Below are 11,282 nucleotides of genomic sequence, written 5' to 3'. Positions count from 1 at the left end.
TTCACACATTAAATAATATGTCCATTAACTTAGTCAATTAGCAAATAAAACCTATATACAATCATTCAACCAATTGATTAGTTTCCAAAAATACTAAAATGCATAGATGAGCTCATCATGCCATTTCTCTTTATACCAATATGTATGTCATTACCGCTGAATTATTGAATTTCCGATGGACCTTTCCTTTTTTAGTTGTCATTCATTTCCAAGTGGTACACACAAAGTATACCTTTCCTTTTCATATGGTATACACAAAGTATACATTTCCTTTTCATATGGTATACACAAAATATACATTTCCTTTTCATATGGTATACACAAAATATACCTTCCCTTTTCATATGGTATACACAAAGTATACCTTTCCTTTTCATATAGTATACAGAAAGTATACCTTCCCTTTTCATATGGTATACACAAAGTATACCTAACATTTCCAAATGTACATACAAAGTGTACATAGCCTTTTCAAGTTGTACCATTTGGGTACATAAGTCCTTTTTAAGTATTACCCTTTCGGGATACATTTCCTTTTCATAATGAGATCAAAAGATTATCCTTTAGGGCTAACCTTTATTGCAACATATGCAAGATCTCATATTACCAGTCCAATCGGAAATCAATATTCAAACGGATTCATGCACCATTTCATCATTTATATAAGTCACAAATCAATAATTGTTCATTACATGTACTTACCGAAAACAAGGCATGATGCACATAGTTTAACAATCAATTCAACACATTTACATGCTTAATTTAGTTATATGAACTTACCTTGACAATTGATCGTATCTACTACTCCGAAACTTTTTCTTTCCTTGATCGTTTTCTTTGTTAGACACTTCCAGATCTATATAAATAAATTTAATCATCAATTTTATGATTTTTACATTCAATCAAGCCCATTTCACATTTTAGGAAAAAGTACCATTTTGCCCCTAAACTTCTAATTAATTCCAATTTCGTCCCTAGGCTCGGAAATTGAAATTCATGAAATTTACTCCTTATTCTAAGCTTATTCAAAATTCCAATATAACTTTACAGCACATGTATTTCATAAATTTTAGAATTTTTCCAAGAATTTCACTACTTTGCAATTTAGTCCCTACACATGTTTTCACTAAAAATCACTTTGTAAAAATGGTTTATCTATCAATAATCTTTCATTTTCTATCAAAAACTTTCAATTTACAACATATTCATCCATGGGTAATTTTCTAAACTTTGGTTTTCTTTCAATTTAATCACCCAAATAAAGAAATTAAGCTTTCCCGATCTCAAAAATATAAAAATTACTAAAAACGGGACATAAAACTTACCAATTCAAGCTTGAAAAGTTTCCTTTCTCTCTCTTAGGGTTTCCATATATTTTCTGAAGAAGAAGATGATATAAAATGAGTTTTAATTCTTATTTAATCATTTATCACATATTATTTAATTTAATTTCCATTTTAGTCCTTAACCTTTTTCAATTTTTCCATCGATGACTCATTAAAAATATCTACATGTTTTCCATCAATGGTCTAATTGCCATATAAGGACTTCTCACTTTTTATTCTATAGCTATTTAATGCTTATAACTACTAGAATTCAACTTTGACATTTTATTCAATTTAGTCCTTTTTGCAATTAGACACATAATTGATAAAATTTTTCAATAAAAATTTTCATGCAATATTCCTATCATAATATCTATCATTTTATGAAATTTAAAAAATTTTATTTTTTGGACTCGGATTTGTGGTCCCGAAATCACTATTTTTATTTCACTGAAATTGGGCTGTTACAAATAGTATAAGGGAAGTAGGGTCAAATCCTCAAAGACTGGATTTGCACAAGTTCCGGTTCCTCAAAATTCTGAACAGATTCGTACCCAAGAAAACTTACATACCTGAAAAAAAATAAAAAGAATTTAAAGTTTAATTGAATTGAAATTATGAAAATTAAAATTAAAATTGTAATGAAAGACAAAGTTGAGTAAGAGAGAGATTTTTTATGGAGAGATTCCAGCCTCCGGTTGTCTCGATCCACCTTGGGTTCTATCATCGGCTTTTAGGTGATCCTTCTCGAACAGAATAAGCTAGTTATAGTGGAAGAGGATGCCTATGATCACCAACTCCACATAGATTTTAAACTTACGATTAGAGGAACCTGACTCTAGCCAACCGTCATTTTTGTGGGACTGTCTTACACTAGATCATCACTTCTCAATGGCGAATGCCATGCTATTTTGTCTTTTGGGCTCGACAACCACTGATGTAATAAGCTAACGAACCGACTTTGCAACCTTCCCAAAACATACAAAGCAGTCGCCTTTGCACAAGATGAAAAGATCACCTTTGAAGGGATATAGACGGAAGCATCAATCCTGTAGTGCGGAGAAGCGAGGAATACTCGTTGAGAAGGCTAAGCGTAGATTCTAAGTGATGGTCGTGAAACTAACTAATAAAATTTGACTTAAGGCAAGCGCACCTATCGAACAGTAGTATAGTTATGGTGAGACCGGAAATATCGTATCCACGAGGACTAAAAGTACTAGTAATTACTATCCTTTTGTTATCTAGCCTAAAAATTAAGAGAATGTTTTATCTAAAACTAATTATCTAATTAACTAAGATTGCGACAGAGATTAAAGTTGAAAAATACTTTTTAGAAAACCGATAGAGAAGACAATACCCAAGGAAGAATCCACCTAGACTTCACTTATTACCTTTGAGTTAGACGCTTTATTCACTTGACTTAATCCATAGAAATCCTTGATTTATGTTAATATCTCTCTCGAGACTAAAAACAACTGACTCTAGGTTGATTAATTAAAATCTCTTTTTAATTAAAACCCCTATTGTAGCATTAATTCAATCTATGGATTCCATTATTAGATTTGACTCTGATCCGGCAGATTTATGTCGTCCTATCTCTAGGATTGCATGCAACTTCGCTTAATTATGAATGATCTACTTTTAAATAGGGACTTTTGCTCCACTGAATAAGCACATCAAAAACCTGAATTAATATCCCAGAATATTAAAACAAGGGTTAATCTCAAAATTAAGAGTAAGAACAAGTACTTATCATATAAATCAAAGAGTAATAAGATTCGTCTTATGTTTCATCTACCCTAGGTATTTAGTGAGTTTAGTTCATGATAATGGAAAACATCTCAAAAATTGGAAAACAAAAAAACATAAAGAAACCCAAAGAACTTCTAGGAAATAGGATGGAAATCTTCAATCTTGCTGTAGATCTTGCTCCTGAATTGATTCCGATGACTGTCTTCGAGTATTTTCTGCCTTTTTCTCTCCGCCTTTCTTCAATCCTCTTCTAGGGTGTTTTTATAGACTTTTGAATGCCTAAAATAGCCCAAAATTAGCCTTTTCTGAGTAGAATTAGACTTGGGCTCGACAAGGACACAGCCGTGTGCCACGCCTGTATAAAGGTGCTCAGGCCGTATGCAATTTTGACTTGGTTTAGTATCAACATGGCCATGACACACGGGCATGTGGCCTGCCCGTGTGTAATGCACGGGTGTGTGGATTACCTGTGTGAAAGTGCCTAGGCCGTGTGAAACACTGAATTAGGCCCAATTTGTCCATTTTTTGGCCCGTTTCTTACTCTTTTTTGCTATCCTAAGCTCTCCTGAGTATAAAACATGAAATTAAAGGATTAGGAGCATCAAATTCAATGGAACCAAGGAAAAATCATCCATAAATATACCAAGCATGGGATAAAAATATGTACATATTACGGTTTATCAAATATCCCCACACTTAAGCATTTGTTTGTCCTCGAGCAAAATTCTCAACTCACAATTAAAATAAATTCTTCTCAACTTATAATTCTCATCAATAATGTTCGAAATAATTCACAAGTAATCATACATTAAGAGCTTAACTAAAAGAACATTAAAGTTTCAAACAATCCAAATTGAACATTTCAAACATTGTAATATGAATGGATTCGACATAAGTGACACTTAATCAAAGACAAAAAAAACTTAGAAAACGCAAGATGGAATTTTAGTCCTATATGCACCATCAATCAAACATGCGGAAACAAAAATTTGACAATATGTGAAGTCAACTTAAGAGCATATGGATCTAAGTGGTCATAATAAGAGAAATTTAAACTATCAAGATGACCCACTGCACCTAATAAGAAAAAACAGGTATAACCAAAGAAATATAACATTGAATCTAAAACTAAAAAAATTAATTATAATAACAATGAAAAATGGAAAGAATAAAAAAAGAACATAGAAAATAAAATAACTATTCGCAAATAATAGAAAAATGGGGGAAAGATGGTGAACCGACGCCGGCGGCTAGGTGGTAAATGGCGGCAAGGGGTGGTCAGAATAGGGGACAAGGGAGGAGCAGCGGTTGAGGTTTGCGTGAGGGAAAAAGAAAAAAAAAGGGTTATGGGGTTGGCAAAAGATGGGAAAAAAAGAGGAGCGAAAGAAATAAAGGAAAGAAAAGTGGAGTGTTGGTCGCCGGAAGTTTGTCGAAGAGTGGTGGCTAGAGTGGAGATGAATAGTGGAGAAGATAATGAATAGTGTTAGGAGGGGTTTAAATAGGAAAGGGGGAAATTAAGGTTAGGGGGTTTAAATTGGGGGCCATGGTTGTGTAAGCCCCGTTTTGGGCCACACGGCCGTGGCACACCCCCGTGTGGTGCGTTCCTAGCCTGTGTTTTTCGTGAAATAATAGTCATGTTGCACACAGTTCGGTAGCCACACCCGTGTGCCCAGGCCGTGTGCACGTTCGTTCGCTTCTCCCACGCCCGTATTAGGTTCTACACGTCCGTGCTTATGGCTTATGCTTATAGGTTGATGTTTTAAGTCAGTATCGCACACGGCCTGCGAGCACGCCCGTGTGTCTCGACCATGTCGTACGGCCCTATGGTGCTCCTTTCGTTTCTCCCACTCCCGTGTTTAATCCAACACGCTCGTGTCAATTAATCAGGATTGCACACGGCCTTTAAGCACGGCCATGGTATAAGCTCGTGTTCTATTTTGACTTGTTTGAACGTTTTGATATTGAATCAGGTTCCCACACGGTCTCGACCACGCCCATGTTCATGCCCATGTTCCTTCCACGGCTGCCTCGCACATCCGTGGTGATTTAACCCATGCCGTGCCACTACTGATTCTATGGGGAATTAAAGTGCAGTTTTACCACAGTCTAGGACAAACCCATGTCCCTTAGTCGTGTGGTGCAGATGGTCGTGTCGCACAGCCATGGCTATTTATCACAGCCCGTGTGTCATCCTGTATTGGGAAAAATGTTTGTCCTGTTTTAGCACAGGCAGGGCCACACCCGTGTTTGCTTCCCGTGCACGCTCGTGTGCTTGGCCGTGTGTGCTGAAAACACCTGCAGTTAGATTATAAAAAAAAGGGAAAACAAATTAAGTTATTTAGTGGGGTTAGTACTCAGGTTGCCTCCCGAGAAGCGTTTATTTAGAGTCTAAGCTCGACTTACCTCTCATTCACATGGTCATGGCAGATCACGGAGTCGAGACTCCTCTTTCTCACTATCAATTCTATCATCCACATAAAATCTAAGTCGAGTAATATTTACCTTAAAAGTACCGAATTGAGAATGATTTACCTCGACTGTACTGTATGGGAAAATATTCAGTACCGTAAAAAGATTCGCTCCGTTTGCATTAAGCTCTGAAGTAGCAATTCAAGGGTCTTTTTCATCTAACAATACTTTGTCCCCGACCTGAAATTGGTTACGCCTATCGTGGTGCCGTTTTGATTCATCGTGTGCTTTTAGTTTCTCCTTCACATGTAGTCGCCATTCGTCTAGTTCATCGAGCTGAAGCCTCCGTTCTTCATGAGTTATTTTGTTTTTATTGCATGGACTAGAATGCGGTTTCATCACGTTCTTCCTAAGGTTTTCCTGAAAATAATTTTGAGTTGCAACATTATTCAAATTAACCGAACTTAAACAATCATCTCAATTACTAGATATTTTAGCAAAATCACGAGCTTGAAGTTTAATCGTGTCGTCACCCACACGAAGTATCAATTCACATGTACCAACATCGATGATAGTTCTAGCAGTGGCTAAAAAGAGCCTTCCTAAAATTAAAGTTACGTCACTATCCTCGCCCTTGTCTAGAACAACAAAGTCAATTGAGAATATAAATTTATCAATTTTGACCAGCACATCTTCAATAATACCCCTAGGAAATCTAATCGTTTTATCTGCTAATTGAATGCTCATCCTAGTTTGCTTGGGTTTTCCAAAATCGAGTTGTTTAAATATTTTATAAGGCATGACATTAATGCTCGTGCCTAGATCAGCCAATGCATTGGTAATATTTAAACTACCAATTAAACAAGGGATAGTAAAACTCCCTGGATCTTTCAATTTGTTGGGTAGCTTATTCTGTAGAATTGCTGAGCAAACTGTGTTTAATTCCACATGCGACGCATCATTTAACTTTTGTTTATTAGCCAAGAGCTCCTTTAAAAATTTCACTGCGTTTGGCATCTGCTAAAGAGCTTCAATAAATGGTAAGTTAATGTGCAACTCTTTTAATAATTTAAGGAATTTTTCGAATTGTTCGTCCATGTGGTTTTTCCTTGTCGCCTTAGGGTATGGTACATGAGGTTTATATTCTTTGCTTATCGGCTTCTCTATACCATGATTCATCTCATCCTTACCATTACTTATCACAAGTCCTTGCCTCGGTTCTGGTTCAAGTTCAACTAACTCTTCTTCATCTTGAACAGTAATTGCATGAAGCTGCTCTCTTGGGTTAGTTTTAGTGTTACTTGGCAAGTTACCTTGTGGTGGTTCAGAAATCAACTTAGCAAGCTGTCCTATTTGAGTTTCGAGCCCTTGAATTGACGCTTGTTGATTTTTAAGAGTTATTTTGGTATTCTGAAAATGAGTTTCTGACACCGAGATGAATTTCGTAAGCATCTCTTCAAGGTTCAATTTCTTCTCTTGTTGGTAAGGTGGTTGTTGAAAACCTGGAGGATGTTATGGTCTTTGATTCCCTTGACTACCCTGCGAGAAATTGGGATGGTTCTTCCAACCTGCATTATAAGTGTTACTATAAGGATTTTTTTGAGCTCGAGGATTATTACTCATATAATTCATTTGCTCATTCTCCATGTGAGGGCCATAAGATGGGTATTATAAATTGCTCGTTCCACCTCCACTTACATCACACTGCATTACTGGATGTACCTGTGTAGAACCAAGTAAACCATCAATTTTCCTATTCAAAAGTTCTACCTGATTAGAGAGCATAGTAACTGAATTGACATTAAAAATGTCAGTAGCTTTTGTTAGATTTGTCCTCATAACTTGTCACTGATAATTATTTAGTGACATCTCTTCTATAAACTCATAAGCCTCTTCAGGTGTCTTATTATTAATAGTCCCACCAGCAGCTGCGTCAATCATCTGTCTAGTCGAGGGATTCAAACTATTGTGGAAAGTTTGAACTTGTAGCCAAAGGGGTAACCCATGGCGAGGGCATCTTCTCAATAGATCCTTGTATCTCTCCCATGCATCGTAGAGTGTTTCTAAATCCATCTACACAAAAGAAGAAATATCATTCCTTAGTTTAGCCGTTTTAGCCGGAGAAAAATATTTTAGTAAAAAATTTTATGTCATTTGTTCGCAAGTAGTGATTGACCCTCGTGGTAACGAGTTTAACCACTATTTAGCTTTGTTCCTCAATGAGAATGGAAACAACCGAAGGCGAATGGTATCGTCAGAAATGCCATTGATCTTAAAAATGTCGCAGAATTCCAAAAAATTTGCTAAATGAGTGTTTGGATCTTTGTCCTGCAAACCATCAAAATGAACAAACTATTATATCATTTGAATCGTATTAGGTTTCAGTTCAAAATTATTTGCAGCAATAGCAGGTCTAACTATACTCAATTCAGTTCCTATTAAAGTAGGTTTAGCATAATCATACATAGTACTAGGAGCAGGATTCTGATCTACTGGATTTGCAGCAACCACAGGAGGTAACGGATTATTTCTATTTTCAGCCATCTCCTTAATGTTATTGGTGTCGTCTTCGTGCCCTTCCTCTATGTATTGTAAGGATCACCTTATTTCTCTTCAGTTTCTTCGAGCTGTTCTTTCGATTTCACTGTCAAAAAGCAAAGGTCCTGACGAGTTTCTTCTAGTCTAGTCATAAACCGTCAAAAACCTACCGATAGTAAAGAAAAAAATTAGTAAATAAAAACAAAATTAAATTGCAATAAAATAAAAATGGCTAAAATAATAAAAATTAAGTGTTCTTAATATCTTAGTCCCTAGCAACGGCACCAAAAACTTGACTGTCGTGAAACTAACTAACAAAATTCGACATAAGAAAAGCGCACCTATCAAACAGTAGTATAGTTATGGTGAGACCGGAAATATCGTATCCACGAGGACTAAAAGTACTAGTGATTACTATCTTTTTATTATCTAGTCTAAAAATTAAGAGAATGTTTTATCTAAAACTAATTATCTAATTAACTAAGATTGCGACAGAGATTAAAGTTGAAAAATACTTTTTAGAAAACCGATAGAGAAGACAATACCCAAGGAAGAATCCACCTAGACTTCACTTATTACCTTTGAGTTAGACGCTTTATTCACTTGACTTAATCCGTAGAAATCCTTGATTTATGTTAATATCTCTCTCGAGACTAAAAACAACTGACTCTAGGTTGATTAATTGAAATTTTTTTTAATTAAAACCCTTATTGTCGCATTAATTCGATCTATGGATTCCATTATTAGATTTGACTCTAATCCGGCAGATTTATGTCGTCCTATCTCTAGGATTGCATGCAACTCTGATTAATTATGAATGATCTACTCTTAAATAGGGACTTTTGCTCCACTGAATAAGCACATCAAAAACCTGAATTAATATCCTAGAATATTAAAACAAGGGTTAATCTCACAATTAAAAGTAAGAACAAGTATTTATCATATAAATCAAAGAGTAATAAGATTCGTCTTAGGTTTCATCTCTCCTAGGTATTTAGGGAGTTTAGTTCATAATAATGGAAAACATCTCAAAAATTGGAAAACAACAAAACATAAAGAAACACAAAGAACATCTAGGAAATAGGATGGAAATCTTTAATCTTGCTGTAGATCCTGCTCCCGAACTAATTCCGATGGCTATCTTCGAGTATTTTATGCCTTCTGTTCTCCGCCTCCCCTTCAATCCTCTTCTAGGGTGTTTTTATAGACTTTGGAATACCCAAAATAGCCTAAAATTAGCATTTTTCGAGTAGAATTAGACTTGGGCTCAACAAGGACACGGCCGTGTGCCACACCTGTGTAAAGGTGCTCAGGCCGTGTGCAATTTTGACTTGGTTTAGTATCGACACGGCCATAACACACGGGCGTGTGGCCTGCCCGTGTGTAACACACGGCCGTGTGGATTACTCGTGTAGAAGTGCCTAGGCCGTGTGAAACACTATTAGGCCCAATTTGTCCGTTTTTTGCCCGTTTCTTGCTCTTTTTGTTATCCTAAGCTCTCCTAAGCATAAAACATGAAATTAAAGGATTAGAAGCATCAAATTCAATGAAACCAAGGAAAAATCATCCATAAATATGCCAAGCATGGGGTAAAAATATATATATATTACAGTTTATCCCTAAGCCTCATGAACCCTTTTTGGGGAATTTCGACAACCATTGGCTAGATAAGTTTAGTGGCTCATGATTTTTGGGGAAAAAGAAATAAATGTAATGATAATGGAATTTTTATTGAATAATATGAAAGGAAATAAGGCTAAGTTTTTGGGAGAGGGAGTGTTTACAGAAAAAGATTAGTCAAATTTGCATCACTCCATCCCCTATTTATAGTACTAGGAAACCTAGTCTATTCCTAATTAAATTCTAAAAGATAAATACAAATAATTAAAGATATTTAAAGATAAAAGATAAAACTAAATCTAAATAATAATCTTAATATAATTAAAATTTAAATAGAGTCTTGTGTTTATATAATCTCTTCTTTGCACTTTTGCCCTCAATTCTCCCATATTTTGCATTTCTGGCATCACTTCTTTCCTACTTCGTATGCTGGCCCATTTTATCTTTAAATTCACGCTTTTTACCTCCAAATTTTCTTTTGCCTTCAATATAGTCCCTACAAGATAAAAAATCATAAATAGCTCAAATTAGTAGGATCATACTCAAAATAAATATGTAATTAATACATAAAAATATGTCATTCTAGAGTATTATCAAATTCCCCCTTATTTAGCCCATACTTGCCCTCAAGTATGGTTTCTATCCACCGTGAAATTTAAAATTTTCCCATGAAAGAAATATCACTCCAAAGTTTTGTAAGAAGTAGCCATAATGTATATGAGAAATAAAGAGAACCCTTAGCTTGCTTTAAGTAAAACTGAAAAGGTATTCCAATTAATACGCACAAAAATCAAAATTGACTTTAATTATTTCATGAAAATTAGGTAATTTACTAAACTTACCAAGACACCCTATTTTTTTCCACCTTTAGTCTCCAAATGCAATTTTATTATTAATAAATCTTTTTTTTTCTTTTTTTCTTCTTTTTTTTTTTGCTTAATAATATATTGAACCTTTTAACGCGAAGAGAGATGACTGCCAAGCACCTCACCCTGGTTACTCAGCCCAACATACTCCTAATTTATTATATTTATCTTAAGAATATATTGAACATTTTGATGCGAAGAGAGATGACAACCAAGCACCTCACCCCGATTTTCAGCCCAACACATTCTTAAAAATTTTTTGTTTAATTCTGGTTACCGGAGTTTTACCAAACACGTCACACAACCTTTTGACGTGAAGTAGGATGACAACACGAGCACCCTACCCCTATTATTCAGCCAGTCACGTTTTTAAGCTGCACTCATAACCACAGAGACATCAAAATTTGTTATTATCATTAAACGAAATTTTAATTTTGGAGGATTAGGAAAAACAATCAAGTGTCAAAAATAAGTTTCATCAACCACCTAACAATCATGAACATAATTTTAGCATGCAATTATATTAAGTGTCCTCTTTGCATTTAGACTTAATCAATTTCACTATAAGTAAGATAGAGTTAACTCTATTAATTATAATTATTTTAGCCTAATAGAAATAAAACAGTGGAGATGAAATCAAACTAGCAAAATCACAATTAACTTAGTAGACAAGAATCATGCTCGCAAGTCAAACAGTGGGCAATTCCTGGTTAAAATTTTGGGCATGAAAAAGGGCAGAATATTCTTAAAAAAAATAAATATGGGCAGAAAC

General features: G+C 35.1%; 1 non-coding gene across 1 annotated transcript; it reads left to right on the top strand.

Moving 5' to 3' along the window:
• Nucleotides 1-7,485: 7,485 nt before the first annotated feature.
• Nucleotides 7,486-7,592, top strand: LOC128289584 (small nucleolar RNA R71). The gene has a single exon (XR_008279229.1). It is a non-coding gene; the product is annotated as a small nucleolar RNA R71 (small nucleolar RNA).
• The last annotated feature ends 3,690 nt before the right edge of the window (nt 7,593-11,282 follow it).

This window comes from Gossypium arboreum, chromosome 2, assembly GCF_025698485.1.
Source record: "Gossypium arboreum isolate Shixiya-1 chromosome 2, ASM2569848v2, whole genome shotgun sequence".
NCBI classification, from domain to species: Eukaryota; Viridiplantae; Streptophyta; class Magnoliopsida; order Malvales; family Malvaceae; genus Gossypium; species Gossypium arboreum.
Note: the sequence above shows the minus strand (reverse complement) of the source record. Positions and strands in the feature narration are given on the sequence as shown.